We start from the raw sequence: 27,830 nt of genomic DNA on the forward strand, positions 1-27,830 counted from the left end.
CCACTTCTCTACTAGTGTCGGCTGTTTGCCGAGTGCCCGATGGAATACACTCAGCAAACGAAAAAACACTCGACGTATCTATTGTTTCTGGTAGTGAGACAGGAAGGATTTACGTGCAATAACTTCTCGGCATCCCGCACGGAATCTTTTAGCGGCTCCCCAATACATCTAAGGGGGTGTTTGGAACACCCCCTAAAGTTTAGTACTTGTCACATCGGATGTTTAGAAACTAATTAGGAGTATTAAATATAGTCTAATTACAAAACCAATTGCACAGATGGAGTCTAATTTGTGAGACGAATCTATTAAGCCTAATTAGTCCATAATTTGACAATGTGGTGCTACAATAACCATTTGCTAATGATGGATTAATTAAGCTTAACAGATTCGTCTCGCGAATTAGTATAGGGGTTCTGCAATTAGTTTTATAATTACCTCATATTTAGTCCTCCTAATTAGTGTCCGAACATCCGATGTGACCCTCCTAAAATTTAGCATCTCGTATTCAAACACCCCGGAACCAATCTCTTGAGAAAAAAGTAATAGTGATGAATTAGCATATTCCAGAAAAATACACTATTATGAGCCGGGTACTCTACGTTACCTCAACTCTACCGCCAAATTCCTGACGTAAGAAAGCTTACACTGTGATTATTCAGAATCCTAGCTAGTTTTATCTCGAAGGCATGTCAGAGAAGTTACCTATGACAAATTCAGCTATAAACAACAGTTATCACCATGGCATGTATGTCTACAAATTAAGTGTTGCCTTGCAATGATCCTTGTAGAGAAACATTGACATGGGTCTGGTAACATGACATGACTCATGAATGCGCCTTCTCGTCATTTATTTGCGCTCTGAGATATTTTTCTGATGCAAGAACAATTGCAGAACCATTCTACAGCAATCATAAGAATGAAAGATAAAATTCCTCACACATAAAGTTTTGGTCCAAACGAAATATCAAATATAAGGTCTGAGTTACTGGAAAAACATTACAGAGACATCTAGCCCAGCGCCCTGCATTTGAAGAATGCACACGGTGGCCAGTTTATTACAAATTCAAATTCGAAGGAAAACAAAAGGATTCAGAAGACATATTTAAAAATGATGAAACACTCAAAGACTTAACGATGAATAACTCAAGAGCCAGGAGTGGTGTAAGTCAAATGAGGTTCCTCACGTTAATCCCATTTGCACTATTATTTGTGTTCGCGTGATCCACTTGGGTTCTTTGGTCTGATTTTGACATTTAGGTAAATTTCCTGATCAGGTTTTTCGAAAAACTTTCCCCAGACCTTATCGTCATCCACGGCCATTGTGCCACTGTTCAATTTTGCAATTATTATCATTGACTTATTTTCATCCTCGGTATAGCCAAGTTTCGTCTTGATTGTTTCCCTAACTTCGGCAAAGCTCATTGTCTTGGATGCCACAAAAGAGGTTCCATCAACGTCCCACTCAGCTGTTACAGCCACAATTTTTTCAACCGCATCTGCGAAAGTGAGAAACATGTGTATGAAAACCATAAATTGATTAATCAAGTGTTTGAAGCTTTAAGAAAAGCATGGTTAAACCATCTTTTTTCCGATTCTTTCGCTAATGCATGCATGCATTGGATTAATTGATCTATTGAGTAATACTTGATTGATCATGCCGATAAAACTGTGGATCTATGTAAATGCATGTTGATCGAAAAGAAGTAGATTGAGGGAGTGAAGGAAATGTCCACTTGCATGCAACGATTGTAAAAGTTTTATGAATTAGGGTTAGTTATTAAATTGCAATAGATGACCATGAAATGGAAAAACAGTCAAATATACAGAGCTTTTTTGTGAAACATATCAAGTTCTCTAATTGCATGATTTTTATTTAATTATTGAGAAAGAGTGGGGAATCAAAAATCGAGAGTCAAATGTACCTGATTTTGGAGTTTAGAAATTTAAGCAGCACTTAAATGTATGTCATGGAATATGCATGTACTTATAAATTCCAAACTGGACACTTACAAAGCAGCATACATGTGGTCTATACATAGAACTGCAAGACCATCTTAAAAATGGTTTATACTGATAAAACATTATCTCCTGGAACCATTGATAGAATGTCAATCATCAGTGGTTCACACGTCCATGAATCTATGATGGAGGGTAGAGAATTTTGTACAATTATGACGGTAAAATGACAACTAACCATTCCACAAAGTACAATTAAGATAATTTGAAATAAAATTGCTCCTGGCTGAGATCCGATATAAAGACATAGATGAGTATTAGTAAATAAAGACATTTGACATTTGACTGCACACTATTTTTGCTTTAATTTAATTTATAGCTACATGCATTCTCAAACTTGTTGAATTCGTTACTGCGGCTATACCTTCCACTGCTTGATTTTGTCTTGGAACACTGGAAAGTGTTTCCGAAGGTTGTTGTGGAATTTGCCCTCTCTTCGTAGGAAGTTCGTTTGGCGACATACCAGGAGAACCTTTGTCATAAACATAACGAAGGAAAGTAAGAACTATAGCATTTGTTGCATGTATCATTTTAACCACGTCAATGGTAAGCCATATATGCAACTACACAAGGACATAATAACAAAGGATTTGGGGCTTACCACCGGTATTACTAGCTGCAGCCGTTGTCCAAAGAGAAGATAGATTGGATCCGGACAAGTGTCCGCTCCATGGTTTATATAGCATGAGCTCATATGAGACAACAAAAAGAATTGGAAGTGGCTTAAAACAAAACGTGAGGTTCCATTGACTTAGAATTGGAAGTGGCTTAAAACAAAACGTAAGGTTCCATTGACTTAAATTCCCCCGTAACCGCGACGTGGTTGGGTTCCTTGAGGTGAAATCTGTTCACCTAGATTCGAGTCATATACTCATATTAACATGTGGCTTATTTTAGAATTTAACGGTACTACGTGCAGGTAAATATCGAGATCTATGTTGATTTTGTCAATCTCAAGATCCACCAGCTCAATCTCTCGAATATCTTCGTAGATAGATTGTGCGTACCTTCATTCATAGGGGTAAGTGTGCTTAAGTCTATGTATATGGGTCTATGCTTGTGTACAGTATTTCAAAAAAAAGTGTTGATAGGGGTTGGATGTGCATACCTACATTCATAGGGGGTGGTGAGTGTGCGTATACATATGTGTGTCTACTTTAAAAAAATGACAAAACATGTAGGGTGTGCATACCAACAGTTACAGGGGTGAATTAATATGCATATGTATATGTGTGTCTCTACATGTATACTGTGTTTCAATAAAGAAAATCCCCAGTAGCCTGCACCATTGATGCTAGACATCAAGCAACTTAAGTGAGCCTGACAGAGAATATATAGGCTATGTAGACGCTAGGGAAGATGTCAGCCATAATGTCCATTTGATGACTATTATAAAAAATTGTGGCTCATGCACCAACCCAAGTGAAAATTTTCAATCTCCTTTATTTTTTTCCTCAATTCCCCCTTTATTCTCCTCCCTCTCCCCAAAAGAAAAGGAGAGACACATCCTCTCTTGTTTCCCTCCCGCATCCTCTTCTGTCCGTGACTACTCCCCGTGCATGCCTGTTCAGGTCAAGTGCTGCCTCCCTCACGATCCCAGCATGCGTCGCCCTAGGCGAGGCCACGAATAGACTGCCTGCGTAATCCCCCCACCTTCCATCACCCACTGCACCCATGGCACAAAGCCGCCACCTAGGGGGCTGCCCACCGCCACGTTCACATGCTGCTGCCTCCTTACCTGTACCGACTGTGCATCCACAGCTCTCAATGTCGTTTGTGCATTGCCCGTGTCTTGCTGCTACTCATCTATCGACCCAGCACATCCGCCATTACTCACTGCGTGCACCCCATTGAGTCCGTCACCGCCGACCTCCGTGACGGGTGCATCCATGTCCCTGCCTCTGCCATCGCCAGCCATTGCACCTGAGCCCACTTCACCGGCGTATCGCCTCATTGCAAGCCAGGCCTCAGCACGTGTGCCGCTTCTCTACGCCATGTGTGTGGGGCGAGAGATAGAGAGAGACAAGAACTGACATGTGGGTACCACATGTCAGTGGAGATGAAAGGGAAAGGATATTTAATGCTTCGCGCACCTACCCCGATATACTTAAATTGTGAAAGAGAATTCCATGTATAAAAAAAAGTGTATAAAGGAGAAATGTTAGAGCTGCCACATACTCCCTCTATCTCAAATTATAAGTGGTTTTGCTTTTCTAGATTCATAGATTTTGCTATGCATCTAGATATATATTATGTCTAGATGCTAGATGCATAGTAATGTATGAACCTACAAAATCCAAAACGACATATAATTTGGGATGGATGGTACCTTAGATCTAGTCTATCAGTACCTTCAATTGTTGTGATGAATATACAACTATAATGCGGTGTTATGGAATTATAGTTTTCATTTATATTTTCTTTGAACAACTTTATCTTAGTACGCTGCAGAAGTTGACGGATTCTAACAAGTCTTGTCAGGTCTCCTTTTATTTCCTTTTCTTTTCAAAGCAACCGGACCAACTAAGTGGGCAAACAGCTGGATTTGCGCTATTTTACTTCTTAACAAAGTCTGACAAGCAAGCGAAGTGTCAAAAAATGAAACTTCTACTACAGCCCGCAAATACGCTTTACTGCATGTGCATGTTACAGAGCAATTAATGGCGGTGCATACTTTATACCGGCATTTTTAGAGATACAGTCAAATACGATGTACATCTAACTACAGAAGTTTGACTTCCAGTACAAAAATATATCCAGTTCGTTTAAAACTAAAAGCTGGTTGCTGCCAGAGCAGAGACGATAGCATATTCGGTATTACTCCCTCTTCATGTTCTTGTGCTTCCCATACGTTAGTGGCGATTCAACATCTTGTTTGTTTTTATCAAATGAATCATGAAAAAAGTAATCGTTTTTCTGATGTGGACTTAAAAGTGTTAAGAACGACGTATGGAATATGAAGTAAAGAATCAAACCACAGAGGAGACACACGATTTAACGTGGAAAACCCCGTCGATGTGAAGGGGAAAAACCACGAGCACCAGCCAGCAACAATCTCACTATCTCAAGAGTTTAGAGTTACACGCCTATGGCGGCTTACAAGAGAATCTGATGATCTCACCGAAACCCTAGCAAGGGTATGTATATATAATACCGAAACCCTAACAAGGGTGTTTAAGCTGTATGGACTCTTGGTCCCGGGAGAGGGTGGAACTCCGCCTCGCCCGACCCTGAGTCCTTTGTACCGGAGTCGGATGCGCCCGGAACTCCGCCTCGCCCGACCCCGAGCCCGGGGTTGGATGCACCTGACCCCTTGAGGGTGGATCTCCGCCTCGACCGACCCTGAGTCCAGGGGTCGGGTGGAACTCCGCGTCGCCCGACCCTGAGTCCTGGGGTCGAGTGGAACTCCGCCTCGCCCGACCCTTAGTCCTGGGGTCGGGAGTGTCCGACCCCTGAGCGGAACGCTCCGGCTCGCCAGAGGCCTATATCCCGGAGTGAATTTGGAATAACTCCAACAAACTCCACCTTGAGACAAATTCATCTTGTATCATAAATCAACCCTTCATCCTGAACATAACAAAGATAGAAAACCACTGGTGCCAACAATAGTCTCTTGGACTATCCAATTAAACCAACTAAGCTTGAGCACAGCTCAAACTTAGCAACAGGAACAGGCTTTGTCATCATATCTGCAGGATTATCATGAGTACTAATCTTGCATACCTTCAGCTTACCTTCTTCAATCACATCACGCACAAAATGATACTTGATATCTATGTGCTTAGTTCTTTCATGGAACATCTGATCTTTAGTGAGGTAAATTGCACTTTGACTGTCACAGTGTAAACTTATGCAAGATTCAACTCCACAAAGCTCAGCGTACAAACCTTTCAACCAAATTAATTCTTTGCATGCTTCACAAATAGCCATATATTCTGCTTCAGTAGTAGACAAAGCAACAACTGACTGTAAAGTAGCCTTCCAACTCACAGCACAACTGCCAACAGTAAACACATAACCTGTAAGTGATCTTCGCCTGTCCAGATCAGCAGCATAATCAGAATCCACATAGCCAATAAGACCCTCATCAGTTCTTCCAAACTTTAAACAGGAATCTGTTGTGCCTCTGAGGTACCTGAAAATCCACTGAACTGCCCTCCAATGTTCTTTGCCAGGATTAGACATATATCTACTAACAATACTCATAGCATATGATGAATCTGGGCGAGAGCAAACCATGGCATACATCAAAGACCCAACAACACTAGAATAAGGAACCCTTGACATGTATTTAATCTCTGCATCTGTACTAGGATACTGAGCAGCTGACAACTTATAGTGAGGTGCAATAGGGGTACTAACAGCCTTAGCATCTTGCATGTTGAAACGCTGAAGAACTTTCTTGATATAATTTTGTTGACTAAGAAATAGCAAACCAGAATTTCTGTCTCTACTAATTTCCATACCAAGAATTTTCTTAGCACTACCAAGATCTTTCATATCAAAACCACTACTCAATAGCTTCTTTAACTTATTGATTTCAATCTTACTCTTAGCAGCAATCAGCATATCATCAACATATAACAGCAAATATATAGGTGATCCATTAACATGCTTGATGTAAACACAGCTATCATACTTAGATCTTTTAAAACTGTGTGATAACATAAATGAATCAAACCTCTTGTTCCACTGACGAGGGGACTGTTTCAAACCATACAAGGATCTCTTCAACTTGCACACATATTTTTCCTTGCCAAGCACTATGAACCCTTCTGGTTGGTCCATGTATATGTCCTCCTCAAGCTCTCCATGCAGAAACACAGTCTTCACATCTAACTTCTCAAGCTCAAGATCATGTGAAGCAACAATACTAAGGAAAGTTCGAATTTAACTGTGTTTTACCACTGGAGAGAAAACATCATTGTAGTCAACACCCGGAATTTGACTGTAGCCTTTAGCAACTAACCTTGCCTTATACTTAGGAGGCTCGCTTGGAGATAAACCCTCCTTTCTCTTGAAGATCCATTTGCAACGGATGGTCTTCTTATTCTTAGGCAAAGGTACAAGCTCCCATGTACTGTTCTGCTCAAGAGACTGCATCTCCTCATGCATAGCAGAAATCCAATTCTCAGTATCACCACAATGAATAGCTTCTTTATAGGTTGTTGGCTCATGAACATTCTCCACCTGTTCAGCACAACTCAAAGCATGGTAAGACAAATTACACTCTTCAATAAGACGGTTAGGAGGTGCAATTGTCCTTTTTGACTTGCGGTGAGCAATAGGTAAATCCTCCCCTAACTGCAAAATAGGAGGAGTTTGCTGAACATCATCATGAGCAAACCCCGGGACCAAGGGGTCGGGCGTGTCAGCAACATCATGAACGTTCTCCACCTGCATGCGCATGCGCTGCAGTTCTTTTTCTGGAACGTGATCTGAGGGCAAACTGTCAGTAAACATCACAGATTCATTGAAAACAACACTCCTGCTCATAAAAGTCTTTCCTGTTTTCGGGTTCCACAATTTATAGCCTTTGACACCCGAACTATAACCAAGGAAAAGACACTTAACAGCTCTAGGCTCTAATTTTCCATTATCAACATGAGCATAAGCAGTGCATCCAAATACTTTCAACTGTGAGTAATCAGCAGGCGTACCAGACCATACCTTAATGGGAGTTCTTTTATTTAGTGGAATAGAAGGCGACCTGTTTATCAAGTAACAGGCAGTATTAGCAGCTTCAGCCCAAAAACGCTTGCTCATCCTGGCATTAGACAGCATGCAACAGGCCTTGGATATGATGGTTCTGTTCATGCGTTCGGCCACACCATTCTGTTGTGGAGTATGGGGTATGGTGTGACGCCTAACAATGCCTTCCGATCTGCAATAATCATTAAATTCACGCGAACAAAATTCTCCACCATTATCATACGAAGCAATTTTACCTTCCTTTCAGTTTGCCTTTCAATCATTACTTTCCAGTCCTTAAAAGCAGCAAAAGTATCATCTTTCTGTTTCAGAAAATAAGGCCAGACCCTTCTAGAGTAATCATCAATAATTGTAAGCATGTAACGAGCACCACCAAGTGAGGTCTTACGGGAAGGACCCCATAAATCAGCATGAACATAATCAAGAGTACCTTTAGTGGTGTGAACAGAAGTGTTGAAACGTACCCTTTTATGCTTCCCGAAAATACAATGCTCACAAAACTTTATTTTACTCGAAGTGCAGCCATCCAGTAGGTTTCTCTTCATCAATTCTGCCATACCATGGTGACTCATATATCCCAGACGCATATGCCAAAGGTTAGTTCTACTAGGTTCCTCATTAATAACAGCAGCAACAGCGGAATCAGAACCAGGTAAAGTACACCCTCTAAGGACATACAACTTTGCAGAATTAAGATCACCTTTCAAGCAGACAAGAGAACCTTTTGATACCTTCAGAACACCATTTGAACCGGAATATTTGTAACCTTCTGCATCAAGCGTGCTCAATGAGATAAGATTTCTGGACATCCCTGGTATATACCTGACATTTTTCAGAGTGCGTGTCATGCCATCATCAGTCTTGATTTGAACTGATCCAATTCCCACAATGTCACACGGGTTATCATCTCCCATCTGCACAACATCCCCTTTCTACACAGGCTTATACGAGCTAAACCAATTTCTGTTAGTGCAAATATGAAATGAACATGCGGAATCGAGAATCCATTCATCATGACCAGCAACACAACCAGCAAATACTACCAGACAATCTCCAGACTCTTCATCAGACACAGCAGCAGCAACAGAGACCTTACCAGCCGACTTGTTTTTCCTCTTCTCCTTATTCTGTACTTTTCTGCAATCCTCAACAGTATGATTTGTCAGCTTGCAATAAACACAGAATTTTTGATTACCATGCGGCTTGGACTTTGAACGGCCTCTCCTTTTGTAGTTTTTTCTTCCATCATCATTGGAGGATCTGTTTTCAGTTCTGCCTCTCACAAGCAAAGCATCGCCCTTGGAGGACGACGCCCTGTCATTCTGCACCATACCTCTCATCTTCTCCCTAGACTGGAGAGCCTCATAAACTTCCTTTAGGGTTAGTTCATCACGGCTCAAGAGTATGGTGTCACGAAAATTTCCATATGAATTCGGCAAAGAACATAGCAGTAAAAGACCTAAGTCCTCATCATCATACTTCACCTCCATTGACACTAGGTCGGCGACGATCTTCTTGAATTCAGCGATGTGGTTCATCACTGAATCCTCCTCCTTCATCTTCAGGGTGAACAGCTTCATCTTCATCTGCATCTTACTAGTTAGATCCTTGGACATACAGATTGATTCCAGTTTCAACCATAGCTCTGCACCAGTTTTCTCTTGCAGACACTCCTGCAAAATATCATTATGAAGATGCAACTGTATTAAGGCGAGTGCCTTCTGATCCTTGCGGATCTCTTCTGGAGTCCACTCGGCGATCCTCTTTCTGAAACTATCCAGCGCCTCATCATAGTCATGAGTCTGCGCCAGAATTCCCCGCATCTTGACTTGCTATAGCGAGAACCGCGTGTCGTAGTTCAGCAGCGGTAGATCGAACTTCATCGACGTCGTCATGAACCCTAACAGCAACCAAAGCTCTGGTACCACTTGTTAAGAACGATGTATGGAATATGAAGTAAAGAATCAAACCACAGAGGAGACACACGATTTAACGTGGAAAACCCCGTCGATGTGAAGGGGAAAAACCACGGGCACCAGCCAGCAACAATCTCACTATCTCAAGAGTTTAGGGTTACACGCCTGTGGCGGCTTACAAAAGAATCTGATGATCTCACCGAAACCCTAGCAAGGGTATGTATATATAGTACCGAAACCCTAACAAGGGTGTTTAAGCTGTATGGACTCTTGGTCCCGGGAGAGGGTGGAACTCCGCCTGCCCGACCCTGAGTCCTTTGTCCCGGAGTCGGATGCGCCCGGAACTCCGCCTCGCCCGACCCCGAGCCCGGGGTTGGATGTGCCTGACCCCTTAAGGGTGGATCTCCGCCTCGCCCGACCCTGAGTCCTGGGGTCGGGTGGAACTCCGCCTCGCCCGACCCTTAGTCCTGGGGTCGGGAGTGTCCGACCCCTGAGCGGAACGCTCCGGCTCGCCAGAGGCCTATATCCCGGAGTGAATTTGGAACAACTCCAACAAAAAGCTGGCAAGTGTTAGAAAAAAAATTATTCAGTCCAAATTAGCTTTATCTTTGAAGTCCATTTCTTTGATTTTGGAATAGAGCCCTACGTCAATTAACCAAGATGCTACTAGAAAATTGGCCTTTAACACCGGCTGATAACCCCTCCTAAGTACTGGATGTGCAACCAGTAATGTGAAATAGAGACTAATAACATCGGTCTTGAGTTTGGGGAGGCCTACACACAATGTATCCTCAAGTCACAGGTCATGCGATTTTTTCGTGAAATATGCGCACACGGTGCATATGATTCGAACACAAGACCTCTCACCTTGCATGTAGTATCCTTACCATCTCATCTACTCAGGAGATTTAATTTAGGTAAGACATGCTTTCCTTAAATTCACCCGTGGAGATCTAAGACCTCCAAAGGTTACATCCACCATATATATTCGTGCCGGTATATATATGTGGTGGATGGAATGTATGTAGTGAGAAGGCCACGGGTGGACTTGTGGCAGAGGATTTCATCCTACACGATTGTTCCAGTTGGGGACCTAGAAGTTATATATATATATATATATATATATATATATATATATATATATATAGGGATATGTTTATCTATAACTAGCTACAGAATAACTAATTCTATAGCCGGACCATCCGACCCAGCGCACCCACCGCTTCGGAGCTCCGGTTCCCGCACGGCTCGCCTTCCCGCTCCCCACATCCACGGCTCGCCTGTCTGCTTGGCTTTGAGGTGGGAGCGAGCCGAGCGCCGCCCGAAATTGCGCCCAATTCCATGTTCTCAGACCTCGCGACCTTTTTCCATCGCCACCAGATCCCCCACTTCCGTCGCCCGCTTCCGCCGCCGGCGTCCGTCGTCACCGGATCCCCCGCTTCCGTCTTCCGTCGCTGCTTCCGTCGCCAGATTCCATCGCCCTGAGGTGAGCTGCGATGCCTCGGCCACTACCTCCCTCTCTTGTCACGGTGCAGCTCGAGCGGTGGTTACCGTCTTACTGCTAGCCCCTCCCACCGTGCGGCTGCTACCCCTGGACCACGGCGTACGAGGATTTTATGCCGAACTGCTATACATCACGCAGCTCATCCACGGCCTGTGTGCAGACAGGAACACATACGACAGGGACGGTGGCGCCCCGTGGCCGCGGGCATCCTCAGCGTGGCTGCAAGTCGCCCAGGCACGGTGAGCTGCTAGTTGCCCTGTGTTTGCTCCTCCATTGATGGCTTGTACTCACACGATTCTTGCATGTTATGTATCATTTTTTTTTCCAGATTAACCAAGGGGTGAATGATAATGCACGCTCTGTGCTTGCATAAATACCCCAGCAAAGCTTTAGACCAGCACGGGCAGAGCATAGTTCATTCGTTTCTCTGTGCAAGTCTGCAGCGGGAGCAAGAAAAGAGTTCAAACCTGAACTACAGATGAGGTTGAAGGCTGCGTCATGCAGGTCTTTGCTCGTACGCTCAAGAATCCCATTTTTGACAGCCCTCAGATGAAATTCTTTTTTCTGTCAAATCTTTTTTCTGATATAGTCAATGGGAGCAAGACTTATCTACTGGTGCCAATTAGCTAGTGATGGATTTGCTTTGAGTAGAAAGTTATTCTTACATATTTCAAAGTATTAAGAAAGCTATATAAATTTCTCATATTATTTACTGTTGATGTACATGTACTGTCATTTGTAGTCTACTCAATTTGGTAAGAAAGATATATTATATATTATTTGGCTTTGAACTGTGTATAAGAGACTAAATTGTAAAAGTAATCTTTTCCTATAATATGGACTCTGATTCTGAAAGAAAGAACTTAAACAAACTGGTAAATTGATTACAATAGTGTCTGGTAACTACCATTGTCATAAACTGATGACGCTACACTTGTAAAGACCTCTGGTAAATTCATGACACTATTTTTGTAAATACCTTTTTGGTAAGTTGATGACGATATTCCGGTAGGTACTTTGTGGTAAATTGATGACGCTATTCTGGTAAGTACCTTGTCAATGTTATGGCAAATTCATGGTTTCCTGTTAATAACTTATCAGAATGTTTTTTTCTCATAAATCATAGTAAAAAAAATTATTTCAATCAACATTGTGTTACTGCAATTTTTACATTAAAATTTGGTAGCTAACTGCCTGAACATTTACCATAGCTTGCATGCACTAGTTCAACATGTATTGACAATAAGAAGCAGGTTCTTGCTGGACTTGGGGCACACAGAGGCCTTGATCTTATCTACATGGCTGATTATTTGCATCAAAATAAACATATAACCTACTGTCTATTTATCAGTACTGCCACTCAACTAACTTGTTTCTGACTAACAATTTCCTGCTAGTAAATTTCCTTATAGTTCTAGTCTACTTATCAATGGATTAGTGTATTCACATCATTACACAGAAATAATGCTTATCTCCTATCAGTATGTCATTGACAAGCCAGAGATCTGTCTCTGGTAATTTTGTTACCGCAGTCTTATGATTATCACAATTTGTTTCCTTAGTATCTCCAGTTCTCACCTATCATATTATAAATTTGGACATAACTGTGGCTCTTTCCAGCATGCCTGTTTTTAATTCAAGAATGCAGTTCCAGCTTTTCGGGCTTGCTAAATGATCATATTATTTACTATGTTCTTATTTTTAAAAAAATTACTACAGGTGATGATGCCTCTTGCGAATTTCTGGGTACCATCTGTACAGAGAGCAGCCTACTCAGCACTGATTGGTAGTGCTCCAGCTCCCTTGTGCCTTCTCTCCACCATCATGGTGCCTACCAGCATGATCAGATGGAAGGACTGGTCTGCCTCTCGGCTAGTTAATTGCCGTAATGACACTCTGGCTTCGCTCGGTCACCTCGCTTGCTTGTGGGCTCGTGTCCAGACCCGACAGGGATCGACGGAAAATCTGTTACTGATAGGCTTTATCAAAATTTTTAACTGAAATATTGGCCGACTTCAATTAAAATCACAATGAATTCGTTTCTTTTGTGCAGATCAGCTGGTCTTGTGTCATACGCTCAAGAACCCCATTTTTGACAGCCTTCCATGAAAATCGTTTGTGTCAAAAATCTGATTAGCAACATGCACTTATTGGATCTCACAATGGAGGGGGTTCTTGATCTTGTGCGTCAAAGATGCTGCCAACGAGGTGTCAACTATGTTTTTCTCTGTTTCTGTTGCGGAGCCAAATTCAATTGATTTTTCAGACCTGTTGGTCAAATGTGCTGATATAGTCAATGGGACCAAAGAGTTATCTAGTTATCTACTGGTGCCAGTAAGCTAGTGATAGGTAGGTTCACTTTGAGTAGATAATTGTTCTTACAGATTCTGAGGTGTTAAGAAAGCTCTGTAAATTTCTCATATTATTTACTGTTGATGTAATCATTTGTAGTAGTCAATTTGGCAAAGAAAGATATATTGTTTCGCTTTGAACTGTGAATAAGAGACTAAATTGTAAAAAGTAATCTTTTTTCTCTGAAATGGACTCTGATTCTGAACCCAAGAACTTCCAAAAGACTGGTAAATTGATGACAACAGTCTGGTAAATACCATTGTTGTAAACTGATGACGCTACTCTTGTACCTTTGTGGTAAACTGATGAGCTATTTTGGTAAATACCTTTTTGTAAGTTGATGACGCTATTTTGGTAGGTACTTTGTGGCAAATTGATGACGATATTCTAGCAAGTACCTTGTGGTAAATTGTTGATGCCATTCTAGAAAATATAATATCATGCCATTTGGCTTTTCGTAAATTTGTTCGATCTTATAGTATTTCGTTTACCAGAAACGCTTGATGCTCAATTGTGGTTAGTCCCATCTCAATTACTGTCTTAAGCCATTGGATTTTCCGTAACTAATTCATGGTACATCCCTCTTGTCAATATAGTAAATGGTTCCTCGAAACAGCGTGATGTCTAATTGTGGCAATGTATTACGATTACCGGATTTGCACTTTGCAGGTGCTGGTAGACAAAATCACAGAACTATAGTTTATTCTGGTAAATATTGTGCACTTGCATGCACGTGTAGACTACAACACAATATGGTTCATGGATTAATTCTCGTAAGTCCCGCATGCATGTGGTTAAAAATTAATAGGGCAGGCATCTTTTGTTTATTAGTACAAGCAGCAGCAAGCCGTTAATCACGGACAGGATTACGAAAGCCAGCTACGTACGATGCATCACGCCGCTGGCTCGGCTCTGGTACAACTCGATCGGCTTGTGCGGGCTCTGCGCTTTATTACGGTAGTAATTAACGCGGAACGTCAGCTGCCATGCTAGGCCAGCTCGGCTCATGAAGGCCAACAGGGGAACGCGCTAGCGTGAAAGCTGGGTGGATTGGCTCACTCGGTGGAGCTAGATGCGCTCATCTGGTGCGTCCGTTGGGCCTGGCTATAGAATAGACTACTCTATGGCTGGCTACGGAGTATACTCACCGTGTATATATATATATATATATATATGGGGGAAGACATACAAAGATCAGTATGCGCTACTAGCTAATATATTGTTTTTTTACCGTAATCAGCAGGGGAAGCCCAACCTATTTTTAATATAATTTTTTTGAGATCTATTTAATTCGCTCCATAGTCGTAGACCTATTGGATGCTACTCAGTTGCTCTATCCACCCTTTCACAACAACCAATATATTGTTACAATCTTATGATCTACAATACAACAAAGATATTTCGGATCAAATTCCCGTGTAAAGCGATGATTACAAACAACACTAACGATGCTATCTATCAAGCATCGGACAAGTGAATCCAACTATATGTATGCTAGGCAAGATATGTCCGTCAAAATGTCCATTTGATGAATATTTGAAATCTTTGTGGCTCAATAATCTTTAGAAAACCTTTTTTAAATCAGTCGATAGTAGTTCTTAACTATCATCGACCAACACTATAAAAAACGATTTGTAAGCGTGCCCCATTTTCTTTTTAGGGTCGGATCGAACGGTTACCCGCTCCTACAATAAGAATTGGTCACCGTAGTTCCAAGGACAAAAGGGGCATGGGGTGAGCCGCTCCTGGAAATAGGAGCTATTTCTAAGAACGGATCATGGGACGAACCGTTCCTGAAAATATGGGTGGCTTGGATGTCCAGGAGTGGACGGAATGGTCGCCCGATCCTGCAAAAACAAAAGAGCAGAGCTCGCGCGCCTCACACAAAAAACTGGAAGTAAGGGCCTGTTTGGTAGAGCTCCACGCAGCTCCAGATCCTCAAAACAGCTCTGCTCTAAATTTTTTCAGCCAAACAGTTTTAGATCTAGCAACTCCACCACAGATCTGCTCCACGAAAACGGTGGATCTATCCCCAGATCCATGGATTTGGTGGAGTTGGAGGAAATTACCCACCACTGCCACTCATTAGTGGAAAATGATCTGTTCGTTCTATTCTTCGTAGCTTCTTCTCACGCCGCCATGGCCGTGCCCCGCTCGCCGCAGCCCCGCCGTGCCCCGCCCACCGGACCGCCGCCCCATACCTACCAGAGCACCGCCCCGCCCGCCGAAGCGCCGTCTCGCTCCGCCGACGGCCGGCGCGCCCCGCCCGCTTGAGCGCCGTCCCGCCCGCCGGAGCCCCATCCCGCACCCGCCCGCCTGGCCGCCGGCGGGGCCGCGCCTGCCAGCACGCCCTGCCCCGCCTGCCGGAGCGCCATCCCGCCCCGCACCCGGCCGCCGGTGAGGCCGCGCCCACCAGCAGCCCCGCTCCGCTCGTCGGAGCACCGCCCCGCCCGCCGAAGCCCCACCCCGCACCCGGCCGCCTAGCCGCCGGCGAGGCCGCCTGGCCGCCGGCGAGGCCGTGCCCGCCAGCACCTCAACCGTGCGTGCAACAGCGCCAGGAAGGAGATGTTTTTTATTCTGATGCATGGGTCCAAATTGATAGTGAGATAAAGATAAGAATGGAGCTGTACCAAACGCTTTTTAAGATATTAGATCCACGGTGGAGCAGCTTTACGGCAGAGCTAGCTGGATCTATGGATTTGGAGCTATTTTTTCAGAGCTGGAGCTCTACCAAACAGACCCTAACTCACATGGTGCGCTCCACTCCCATTCTACCAAACCTTATCTATCCCTTGTTTACTTCACCCCCAACTCCCAACTTTGGCACTATGCAAAAAGAAGATTCCCTATCACATCAAACTTGCGGTACATGCATGGAGTACTAAATGTAGACGAAATCAAAAACTAATTGCACAGTTTTGTTGTACTTTGCGAGACGAATCTTTTGAGCCTAATTAGTCAATATTTAAACAATAATTCACAAATATAAACGAAACGCTACAGTGTCGCATTTATGGCAAAATATCAATTTTGCCACTCCCAAATTAGCAACTAAACAAGGCCTATTCTCAGATCTTATCTCGTCCCATTCACCTCTAGCCTCCCTTCCACTCCTCTCTCTCCTTCTTTCTCTCTCCTCCACAGGTGGACGGCGCGTCCCTGAGCACCGGCCCTGCGGGCGGCGGGTGCGGACCCATGGTCGGCCGGCTGGCCGGCAAGTGGCGCGACCCCTGCCTCGGCCAGCTCCCCGGCGCAGCGCAGGGCGGGGCCCGAGACTCGGCCGGCCGGCCGGCGAGCCGCGGGGCGGGCGGTCGGCTCCCCGACGCAGCGCGGCACAGGTCCCCCTGCCTCGGCCAGCTCCCTGGCGCAGCGTGGGGCGGGGCCCCTTGCCTTGGCCCGCCGGCGCAGAGCTTCTTTGACGGCGGCGCCCCCTCGCGCTGCTCCGGCAGCCGCACCTAGGTGGTAGCGGCACGGCGGGGGGCCCCGGCTGGCGCGGAGCTGCTCCAGCAGCAGGGCGCGTCTCGGCAGCCGGAGCGCAGGCCCGCGTGGCGGCGCATGGAGGCGAACCCCAGCGGCGGCCGTGGCAAGCGAGTGCGTGAGCTGGCCGCCGTCGGCGCAAGGTGGCCCAGCCCCATTGGGAAGCGACACACTGGCAGCCCAGCGCCGTGGGGAAGCGACGCGGCGGCACTGGCGAGAGGAGCAGCAGCGCAGCAGTGGTGGGCCCCGTGGCGTGTGCGCAGCAGTGGTGGGCCCACATGCGTGTAGCGCGAGGGCGTGGGGATTGTATTTTTTTTTTCTTTATTCAATTTCTAGGAGCAGGTCACGACATAGCCTGTCCTGAAATGAACATGGCATTTACATGATCATATCGACATCCGTCTTTGCAAACAGCAATTTCTAACTGCGAAAAGCAGGAGCAGGCATCACGCTCGACCTTACAAAAATGCCATTCAACCGCCTCTGTGCAAACTTTTTTTTAGTAGTGCAACATATTCAAATTATTTTTATTCAGCTTCTATTTTGGTAGGCTGAGATAAACATAAACCCCACATTCTGATAGGTCAAAAGAATTCAATGAAAAAGTTAAAAAAGAAGTTTTCACTAAAGATGTATTATTTATTTCTACTAAACAAAATGGATCTGAATTTGAGATTCTTTTATTACAGTAGCATGACTGCCTGAGGAAATAAATGGTCATGTCCACATGCGCTTGCGCAGAGAGGCTGGTGGCTTAGCTGTTTCTGCAAATGCTATACCAGCCTGTACATATAGTTTTTGCAGTTGTGATCAAACCTCTGAATTAATTTTGGGAATTTTTCCTTGATAGAGACAGCATCCTCCCTCATATTTTTAAAAGCGTTTATGACAAATAGGCAATAAAGCTTTTAAAATTATGACTTGCAATATGTTTTGCACATTTAGACATGATAGGTCAAACAGAACAAATGTGCAAAATTCATTCATAGTAAAGTAGTTTTGTTGGCATACCTAGACATATTGAAATGAAAATTATTTGTGTTGTCAAAGTTATGTTTGGAAATCATGTCAGTGCAAAAAAAATCTACTTTTCATGAACAGTTACTACTGCAGAAACAAGCTGTATTGTCGGTTCTAAACCATTTGTACTGGCGGTTTTTGAACAGACTGTAATGAAGCATGCATCTGTCCGAATAGGTATTGGGACAGGCGGTTTGAGACTCGACTGTAAAAATGATTTGTGCAGCGGTTCTAGCCACGAACTGTCTTCAAAAAAATAGATTTCTTACACAAAAAATAGGAAAACAAATTTGCACAAGAAGTGTCCAAGGAATCTTGTTTGCCCTATATTTCCAGAAGTCTTCGATTGGCAATTGAACCTGCAATTGCGTGCTCGTGCATGGTGCCCCATAGCCACTCCACCTATGCAGTACTTGTGATATTGGAGAGATGTTTTTCCTTTTAACTATTGTTAGCCGAAACTTTTGATGATAATTTAGATATATAAACAACTTCATAAAAAAAGTTGTTTGACTACAAAGTTGGGTTTTCGATTCCATTTGTTGAGTTTGTTGCTCTAGTGGTTTTATTGGTTGTCAATCATAGACCTTGTTTTCAGCTGGCGGATTAACCCAAATACAATGAAAGTTTTGCCCTATGTTTGATCTTTTGTTGAGAAACTTTGTTCAGCCAGGTTCAATGTTTGGGTAAAAATAGCTTTCTATTAGAGGTGAAAGAATAGTGTGTACCTAGAAAATAAAATGTACGAATAAGTGTTTTCATAGTCGGTTTGTGGATAGAAATTGAGTTAATGTCATTTTTAGTAGGTTTTTGTACGGTGAAAATGCCCTTGAACTTTACCGACGGCTGATGCCATTTTCACAGACGATCTTAAATTGCAATCGATTGTCGAAAGTATTTGGCAAGGCACTTAGGACAAATCCGACTCTGTTGTTTTTTTAGAAACGACTGTACAGGTGGATTCTTCAATATTGAGTTGAGAACAACAAATTAAATCACATTTTTACTTGAGACCTTAGCTGCCACACAAGTCGGTCAATACCATCGATTCTTGTGTAGATCCAACTAGTACGATATTTCTAGTTGTCGTTTACATTTCCGATGAACAATTTATGTCTTACGTTCGAGGAGTTGACAGAATCTAACATGTCTTTTAGTTACTTTTCTTTGGAAGTAAACAGACGAGGTGGGCAAACAACTGGGTTTGATGTATTTAAAATATGTAAGTATTTTACTTATGCCGAAGTCTAACAGGCGAAGAGTCACAGATGAGATTATTTCTATTACAGAGCCCGCAAATACGCTTCGCTGCATGTGCATGTTACAGAGCAATTAATAGCACTGAACATTTTATACCTGCACTCAGAGAGTCAGATGTGATGTACAGCTTTCAAGAACTAAACAAGTAGTAACAATTGCACCAGTATTGACATTGCCAGAAAGCATATGTTTGGGTTGTGCGTTGATGCAAGATAGAAATGTCATTGTTTATGCATCTCACCTACTCAAGCAGATGAAGTCAACTACCCTACCTATAACTTGGAGTTAGTAATAGTAGTTTTTTTCAAAGATCTCGAAACTTTTAGAATCAAGATTATGTTAGTGATCAATTAGGTAAGTAATCATGACTCTTTTGTGAAGGAGCCAACCTCCTGAAGGGACATCTGGCTCTTTAGGTATGTTCTTTCACCATGTATAAATATGTAACTATACCATTTATTCAATCAATGAATATAATTGTCAGATTCATTCTTTAAGTCTATCTTTCTAGTTTTAATATTATATCAGCCACGTTTGTTCTTCACTGAGCACAAGAGAGAAGAAGGAAGGCTAGAAGGCCTCAAGTTCAAGGGTAAGATGGATCCTAGAAACTTGCAATTCTTTGCAATGGAGGATGATTTCCTCGTTGTTCTTAATTGCAATGGAGGATGATTTCCTCATTGTTCTTCTTGGTGGCTAGTATTGGAGCACCGGAAGGCATCCTGGGCTCTGCTTCTACAGCAGGGGTGGCGTTTGTTTGCACGCCATGGTTGATGCTTTGCATGCTAGTGTGGTGGATGGCTACCGTTGCTGTGGTCATTAGACAGTGTGGTGGATGGCTACCGTTGCTGTGGTCATTAGAATGCTCGCCGTGGACAAGGCTCCCTCGTTTCACCATTGGGCGCTCCTTGCTCCGCATATATCATATGGGCCATGCTGCACAGCAGGCTGAGGTGGGTTTGCATCCCATTTCAGCACAGCCCAAGTTGCGTCCAGTAAAAAGCTCCCAGGCTTTTACCTATTTACATGTGCTAGCATGTCAATTGTTCTGAATATTATTGTTTAGTCTCTTTATTGTTCTAATTTACAAGTTGTCTTGTAAATTAGCTATATATAGGTATGTAGTTTGCACCAATGTAATAAGGATGCTATAATTACTGTAGTAATTATGCATTACCATGATCCACAGATCTCACATTGGTTATAGAACAATCTTTCTTTATTTTGTTTGTATTTTTCTATTCTCAATAAAAATTCTGCATCATGTAGAAAATAATGCAAAAATTAAAATTAAGGTATATGCATATGCATTCTAGCATAAACATAAGTAAATGGCAACAAGCATCTTCTGTAATCATATAGCTCCATTGCTGTCAGTTTCTACCTTCAAATTTTTTAACCAAATTTTTATTAAATCTTTGGAACAACACAAGGTGATGAGACCTAGGCATTGGCTGCATTAAGTTATTATCTAAGAATTTATTTGCCCTAAGACTGTGCTTCTAGGCAACAAATTACTTGCTCATCACTAAGAGGTCTAAGGTCTACATCTTATGATGATTACCTTCAACGAGTATATCCAAAATTTCATAGAATGGAAAATTTGTATTCAATATGACCATCAAGTAATTCATTCCACAAGACTATAAATAATGCATTTACAACAGTTCCACTACCCTTGACATGTACCTTAATTTTATTGCAAGAATTATCTTGCCTTCACTATTTTTGCATATTCATAACACCACATGGTGATTACTCTCCAAATGATCACCTAATATTACTTGTGTAACACATATGAGTGGAGTCTAAGGCATTTATTGCAATCATGCAAACTATGCCTATAGCAACGAGTTTCTCATCCACTACTTCAGGGTCTACAATATTCTGGTGACTACCTTTTGATGTGTTAACTCACTAATACATGATGATCGAGTCACACTCGATAATAACGACAATTTTCATCACCTATCAAAGATGAGGTACACACTATTTGTAATTCAAGTTGCATTTTTGAATGTACAAAATTTTGCATAGATTAATTAAAGACTCATCTTCAAGTCGCACTATATCCCAGGCAGGCACCGACGGAGAACGCACCTATGGCGCAGACCTACCCGCGTTTGAGGGACGTGAACTTCGACATCAAGGTACGCTTCTACATCATTTTCTACTCAAACTGCTTTGGATTATGTTCCACTTTGTATGGAATGTGGTGTGCCTAACTTGAACTATGTCATTGGCAATAGTACGATGTTATTGCGGAGGTGCAAGCGACGATGAAGTCTGGCATGGAGCACTACTGGACGATGTCTCCGCAGGAGCACGAGTCCACGTATAAGAGGATGGAGCGCCTGTGTAGTAGGTTCATGCGGGTCGTTAGCTGTCGTGGTGGTCACACCGACATTGTACTTCCACCACAGGCTGCCTATCCTGGGTTGTCTTCAGCACCACCTATGCAGCACCCCGGTTTGTCTTTTCCTGCATCCACTCATCTAGCGTACCCCAGACCGTCTTGTGCACCACAGGCACATGCAGCCCCCTCTTCAGGGCGTCAACAACTCCACATGCACCATCTTGGGCAGCAGCTACAGCAGGTCCTTCCACTTACGCGCCGGGTCCGCAGTATGTGACTCCCGTAGGTATGTGTTCATTACTTTGTCATTTTCCATTGACCAATTGTTCTCCAATTGCTCATACTAACTTATAATTTCGTCACACAACTCTACAGCAGTACCGAGGATATAGTGCAGCCAGACTGTCTTCAGCTCCACTCCGTGTGGACTACTTTAGTATGTCATCAATACATGCTTTCTATTCCATTACAAATACGGAACGAAATTGGCAATAACACTTCTTGGTTTGATAACAGAGTGTACCCAGGCCGTGAAAGGACCGATGAGGAGTCCGTAGAGAAGGAGATCCAAAGGATGAGTTCGGCATGGGTGGACTTCTTTTTCAGCTACGATGCTGAGGAGATAGGTCCTTCATAGTTGGGTGACGTACCCATGCCTCCGACACAGGGCTCCACCTAAGACTTCGCAACACCAACTGCAGCTGCACCCAGGACATCTGCCTCGTGAGGTTGCCCCTTCGGAGCCCTTCACGTACAACCGGTTCCAGACCAGAGCAGCGCAACATGCAGCAAGATGTGGTCGTGGTCATGGTCGTGGTGCTCCTCGTTATAAGAGAGGATGCGTTTAGTCCATAGGACCTCCTTTATCTTTTGTAGGCCGGTGCAGGCTACAATGTGTACGATGCTGTAGACTATGATGTGTGCTCCTTTGCAGACTACATTATGTAGGCTAGTGCAGAGACTTTGATAGCTGGGCCGGTGCAGGCTATGATGTCCGTGCATGTGTTTTTCCATTTGCCATTATGGATAGGGTCCATGGGCCCTGTCAGTATCATTCTATATATGAGACATTCAGGCAATGTTCAAACGCACTACTAACACGTCCCAACCCGAATCCACCGTTTGTAGTGAGGTTGCATCTCCCTCTAAGAAATGTCATCATGGAGGGAGGAGAAAAATGGGGTTCCACCATGGAATGAGCGCCCCAAATGCCACTGCGACTTCCGTGCATGGTTGTAGGTATGGGAGGATTGCATACCTATAGGGAAGAAGGGGTGTAGGTACTTCAAGTGTCCCAACATTGACGATGATTTCAAGGTCAAGCCGTTCATAAACATTTTAAATATATTTTACCTTGAACTAATCAGGAATAAATATGCAGGCATGCACATTCATGGAATGGATCGACACTAGGCCTTTAGGGGAGGTGCCCATAATCCCAGTGGTGCTAGAGATCAAAGCCCAATACTATGGTAGGCTGGAAACGGCTTGAGACGCGGCACGTGCTGCTCGGTTCAAGCAAGATCGACACATCCGCCAACAACAGATCCATTTGAAGGGCAAGGAGGATGAATTGCAGAGGAGGCGTGACCAGTAGGTGCTTGAGAGGAAGCACTAAAATGGCAGGAGAAAGAATTTGAAGCTCGTCAGACGCAACTCCTCCAGGAAGAAGAGCGATATAAGAAGATGAAGAAGCAGGAGGCAGAATGATCCTCCAAAACAGCAAGGAAGGGGAAAACTTTCCTAGTTCACCCAGTAGAATGTTACTTCTCCACCAATTTACATTACCTACGGTATTTTATCCTAGGGAAGGTGCTCTTTAGGTTTGTTATGTTATGCACCTCAGATGCCATTGTAATGTTGTTTGTACTGTGATAACATTTCGTCTCCATGCTTCGAGTACTAAGATTCCACACTAATCCCATTATACTACTCTACAGCCAGTACAATACTTAAATAGTGGTAAAACACTATTGACATGAACCCTCACTAAAAAGCCTACACTATAGACTGCAAGGACCCTAAACATGAAGCCTTCTCAGGCAGATGGGACTTACACTGAGCCCTACGTCCCTGCACCTGCAAAGCCTATATCTAGCCTTTTTCAGGATTATTGATCATGATGGGGTATTGAGCACATGGGGGCGCAGTGCATCTTCATCTTAGCACTCCATATATTGGACCACGCTCTCCCGTATCCTTCCACACCACTAAGCAGGAGGAAGAACAATGGCATCCGCAAGAGGGAGAGGTCGTGGGAGGAGGGGAAGAGGAGGGGATGCTCCTATTCCCACCATCACTTGGCCAGGTTCTTTTGGTCCAACAGAGTATGAGGCACCCCTTGACGACTTCCCTCTAGAGGACAGGCCTAACTACGCCCTTCCAAACTCCCATAGGCCTTATGATGACCGCCATGATGCGTGGTCAATGTGTCACCATGGCTTTGCTTGTGTCGTCCTACTGTATGATGGCTACAATGATGGAAGCTAGCGTTTCTTTCGATGCTCATATGGCTTGGTGAGTCAAGTTATTACTTCTTTACTCTTCCTAAGCTTTTCGTGCTACAAACTAACATCATGTTCAGTCTTATCTCGATGAAGGAAACTGCCGCTATGCAAAGTGGGTGGATCCACCACTTCCTGAGCCAACCCAGGAGTACATCCACTACCTCAAGTGCAAGATCTTTGACCTCGAGCGTAAGATTAAGGATCTTCAATCTGAAGTTGATGCAAATCCTTGGACGGTTAACATCGCAGGTGACTTGATTTGTACCGATCCATGGTGCAAGTGCCCATACCACCACAACAAGGATCGCCCCCCATCTCCGCCATCCTCTGGGGGTGCTAACTAATATGAGGCTGGGCTCTCCCAGCTCTCGCAAAGCTAGTTCTACTAGAAAGTAGACATGGCTCTATCCCCGGCATTTTCAATTACCTAAGGCATGTTAGGTTTAGCAACAGCACATGTTTAGGATAGCATCTGTGCCGCACATGCCACTGCAATTTATAATTAATTGTTCACCCTAGAGTCATTGTTGTTCGTATGTTGTGCACGAATTTTATTTCTATATGTTGTAATTTCGCTAGAAACAGCTATGTATCTAACGGCCGAGAGTTAATTCATTTTCAATTATTTCCTTGAAGCTCTCTACCTCTCTAAAATTACAAAGTTTCATAACACTAGTTTGAAACCGGTTATAGCTGCCAACACACATAAAAATCCAGCCGCTGGAGGGGGGGATCTAACTACCGCCATTTGAAACGGCAATAGCCACCCTTTCAATCAGCGGTAACAGGCTACCGCAAACGGTGCTACCAACGTCCACTGCTCCAACCACCATTTCACCGCTCCAACCGTCATTTCAAATGGCGGTAGCTAATTCTGTAAATTTTTGGAATGCCTATTTATTTCTACAAATACATAAAATAAAAAATATAAAAATATAAAAATCATTTTTATGCATACGAGGCACATTTTGAATCGTTGGATCAAAAATTGATGGTAAGGAGCAGTTGAGCCTTACCAGATAACGGCCCAAGCCAGATTTTTGACCTGTTTAACATTTTTCTTTTTCGTTTTTCATTTTATTGCACCATTGTGAAGTAACACACAAAAATAATTATCTTATAGACATCAATACATTTTGTACATGTAATAGACTAAATATATGGTGTCTTGTATAAGTTTTAAAAAAACTTAAACTGATTTACTATTTTCTATATGTTAAATGAATTTCTACGTGGTTATTGAAATTAATTCCAAATTGAACTACACGTGCATCTAATAAGATACAAAAAATTGCTCAAAAATTATATTTAGGCTCATATGTTCCATTCTAGTCCATATCCTAGAGATCGATGAAAAATTCAATTGTCTTCTAGGGACAATTCAAACTTCTTTCTCCAAATTACCACATAATAATTAAAATAATACATTGTGAATATTGAAATCCAAAGGTTTAGCATTCAAAAACCTAGTACATGTACATGTAAATTCAGGCACTAGGTCATTGGAACACCCTAACTCTATCATCGTGGGAAATGAGATAAGAGTTCTAAAGGGTTGATATTTCACATGCTACGGTAGTTCCATTGAATCTATCATATAAAGACTAAAAATTGTCGACATATGCTCCTGAAAATTTTCATACACCTTAAACTGGATCTAGATCAAAAGTCCTAGGCAGAATGTATCAACACTCAAATTGGGTCAATTCAAAGGTGGAAATTAAGGAGAATTTCTCTTGCTCAATGGTGAGAAGTATTTACCATAGTAATATCTTCCTCTCACAATGCATTCTTTATGAAAGCAATGCAAGGTGGTGAGTCTCGGTGTCTAGACCCGGCAACCTACCGAGGGGGGTGCTTGAGGTAGTGTTTTGGTTAGTGGGGCTCGCTGAGATCAGGAACTTGATGGTAAACGCAGTCACACGATTTAGACAAGTTCGGGCCGCTAGATTGCGTAATACCCTACGTCATGTGTGTTGGTTGGATTCAATTACTTTGAAGGGAGTCCATGCCTCGTCTTATATGGATGGGGGCAGGGTTACAGGTCAGCTGATTTACAAGAATATTAGTCGGATTTCGACTAGACGAGTTCTACTCTTATTGCTACGAGTATTTTTCCTAATCCTGTACTAGTTCTTGTCTTGCCACGTAGATTACACCGTCCTGCGCCATAATCTCCATGTCAAATATGTCTCAGTGTCCAACCCTGTATTTAAGACTGTCCAAACCTTCTGGTGGGTTCATAGATGTATGTATGATAGTGATATAGCGGGAGTTCGTAGCAATGGTTTCACGTAGAGACCAAGCAACATACCCTCATAGTTAGTGTAAAAAATATTGTTCCCATATTTAATCATCGGTAGATCAAATGAATTTGATGGATTTGGATATACAAGTTCTCGACGGACTTCATATACTAAATTGAAATAGATATCACAACATACATTCTATAAAACTCGAGTCACTCCATAACTTGAAAAAGTCAAGTTGATTGTGGTACAAGTGACTAAGTGAGTATCTTTCATAGAAGGATTACTCAAATTACTATGATTGCATGTGTTTTCATAAATAATTCTGACTTGGATTTTCCATCATCTCAAGATATAAACAAATAAGCAATCATTTTATGATGGAATTATTTGAGATGTATGCTTAAGTTTACAACTTATGCATATATATCAGTTTATCAATATTCAATTGATATTGTATACCAATATTCAAATAATATTGGACAAGTATATCCTTCAACACTTGTGGTCATTCAATCCCTAAAGATAGATAAATATCCATTTGGATTTTGGGATGATCAACTTAGTGCCAACAAAGCACTTATGTATCATACAAATTGTTGCATGCCTAATACTGCATTTGTCAATAACTTGCTATAGCTCAAAATAGCACAACTCCAACAAACACCATACTGGTGGGAATCGAAAAGTACATCCACAGATATTTAAATGGCACCAAAAGGTCTTGATTTATTATTATTTCAAGACATGACTAAGTGGGATATCAAGATACTAGCTTACTAATCCCCATATTGCCATATCATAGACTGATGATGATAATAACATTTTCATGTGAGTCATCGAAATAGACTAATGACAACTTTTATATGTCATTCTGAAGCATCACATAAAAATATTTGACTTCACAGAGTGATAAATAATGATTCCACTGAATCAATAACATTATCTATAAATGATAATCAATATCATTAACATATTTCCCAAAATATTTTATCCTCATGAATTACAAAATGACGAAATAAACATCATGCAAAATATACTCACTAATATTCTTATCCACCACTGCATTGTAGAATGGTGTTCATGATAAGTGGTGAGTGACAACTTTAAATTATGCAACACTTAAAGGGAGACTCTCCTGAAATTCTAGCATGTCCAAATATCATATTGTACTTTTTTTCCCATATGAGTTTTCCCTCACAAAGGTTTCTCATAGAAGGTTTTAATGAGGCAATATCAATAAAAAATATATGTCATATCACCTATTTTCCCCACTAGGATTTTTAAAGGCGGTATTCAAGATATATTATATGTCATATCTTTTATTTTCTCTACAAGAGTTTTTAAGGAGGTATCAAAGATCTACAATTATTTCTCATATTTTTCCTATTGGGTTTTGGGGAAGGTTATTCGAATATGATCCATGGATCATACTATTGATCTCCAAACTCACTTATGAGT

General features: G+C 42.5%; 1 long non-coding RNA gene across 4 annotated transcripts; it reads left to right on the plus strand.

The window, feature by feature from the left end:
- The first annotated feature begins 10,849 nt into the window (after positions 1–10,849).
- LOC101763577 lies at positions 10,850–13,672 on the plus strand. 4 transcript variants are annotated; one of them, XR_002676287.1, is made up of 4 exons: positions 10,862–11,130; positions 11,309–11,387; positions 11,477–11,662; positions 12,868–13,672. It is a non-coding gene; the product is annotated as an uncharacterized LOC101763577 (long non-coding RNA). The 4 variants fall into 4 exon arrangements; XR_214580.4 differs by having other exon boundaries at positions 10,869–11,130; positions 11,477–11,652; XR_002676288.1 differs by having other exon boundaries at positions 10,850–11,130; positions 11,313–11,387; positions 11,477–13,672.
- The last annotated feature ends 14,158 nt before the right edge of the window (positions 13,673–27,830 follow it).

Source organism: Setaria italica, chromosome II (genome assembly GCF_000263155.2).
Source record: "Setaria italica strain Yugu1 chromosome II, Setaria_italica_v2.0, whole genome shotgun sequence".
NCBI classification, from domain to species: Eukaryota; Viridiplantae; Streptophyta; class Magnoliopsida; order Poales; family Poaceae; genus Setaria; species Setaria italica.